This window comes from Chelonoidis abingdonii, chromosome 4 (assembly GCF_003597395.2).
Source record: "Chelonoidis abingdonii isolate Lonesome George chromosome 4, CheloAbing_2.0, whole genome shotgun sequence".
NCBI classification, from domain to species: domain Eukaryota; kingdom Metazoa; phylum Chordata; order Testudines; family Testudinidae; genus Chelonoidis; species Chelonoidis abingdonii.
Genome location: NC_133772.1, coordinates 27951859 through 27953418, shown reverse-complemented (window position 1 = coordinate 27953418; position 1560 = coordinate 27951859). Strand labels below are relative to the sequence as shown.

General features: G+C 49.0%; 1 protein-coding gene across 1 annotated transcript in view; it reads right to left on the bottom strand.

Annotated features, from left to right (window-relative positions):
• The window catches only part of IPO9 (importin 9), a 209123-nt gene that overhangs the window by 24786 nt on the left and 182777 nt on the right, over positions 1–1560 (bottom strand). The window lies entirely within an intron of this gene.

Genomic DNA, 1560 nt, shown 5'->3' with positions numbered 1-1560 from the left:
CTCCAGTCAGGAAGCGGGGAGCCAGAGGAGAGGAAGTGCATGTGAAGAGCTGGGAGCAAGAGGCATAAGGAGCTGAGAGTGAGAGGGTGTGCTGCTGGAGGACTAAGGAGTACAAATGTTATCAGATACCAGGAGGAAGGTCCTGTGGTGAGGATAAAGAAGGTGTTTGGAGGAGGCCATGGGGAAGTAGTCCAGGGAGTTGTAGCTGTCATGCAGCTGTTACAGGAGGTACTATAGACAGCTGCAATCCTCAGGGCCCTAGGCTGGAACCCGGAGTAGAGGGTGGGCCCGGGTTCCCCCCACACCTCCCAACTCCTGATCAGACAGAGGAGAAGTTGATGCACACTGTGGGGAAGATCACTGAGGTGAGCAAATCTGCCAAATAAGTGCAGGACCCACCAACGTAGAGGAGGAACTTTGTCACAATACACACACACACACTTTATAACTTTTAAACAAACAATTTAATACTGTACACAGAAATGATGGATTGTCCTCACACTCTACAAGGCAGCATGAATGGAGAGAGAGACGTGCATTCCCCCCACTGAGTATGCTGACCCCACTCTAAGTGCACTATCTTTTTAAGTAGATCAGCAAACTCCCTCAGTTCTGAGCCCTGTTGTGTCCCCCTGTCCCTGCTCTGTGGAGATGGGGTAATGGAATGGGGGACAGGAGCGGGGGTGAAGGGGACACACTGACATTAGCTCACCACTTCCCCCCACCCTCCTGTACAGTAAGCAGGAGGCTTCTGGGAGCAGCTCCAAGGCAGAGGGCAGGAGCAGCATACAGCAGTGGCTGGGGGGAAAGAGAGCTGAACTGCCCAGCAATTGATAGCCTGCTTGGCAGCTGCCACACAGGGAACTTAGGGGAGCGGAAAGCTGAAAGGCGGGCTGACAGTCCACCCTGGCCCAAGCCCCCACCAGTTAGCTCCAATGGGCTGCTCTTTTTGCAAGCAGTGGACAAAGCAGGCAGCTGGCAAACAACGTTATAAGGGAGCAATGCACAACTTTAAACAAGCATGTTCTGTAATTGATGGGCAACATAACAACGAAACAATGTTAACTGGGACGACTAAGTGAGAAGTTACTGTATTCCAAAAGCTTAATCTAAAGCTTAAAACAAGATTATTATTGAAATTACATTGCATTGGAGTAGTATCTATATTACTATTGGAAAACTGCTTGACAGTCTATGTAGAATGTCCTACAAGTCCCCTCTTCACAAATAAGGACAAAAACAATATCATACTTTCAAATGCGGTACATGAAGTCAGGGCTGGGCTGAGCTGCGCTGGCAGGACAGCGTGTAAGCAGCTTGCACTGCAGCTGCCTGTACAATACAATACAGGGGGACTTCAGTCCTCTTTCACCAATATTAAAATGTTTGATTGTCATCACAATGGCCTGGTCTATACTACGCGTTTAAACCGAATTTAGCAGCGTTAAACCGATCTAACCCTGCAACCGTCCACACAACGAAGCCCTTTATATCGATATAAAGGGCTCTTTAAACCAATTTCTGTACTCCTCCCCGACGAGGGGAGTAGCGCTGAAATCG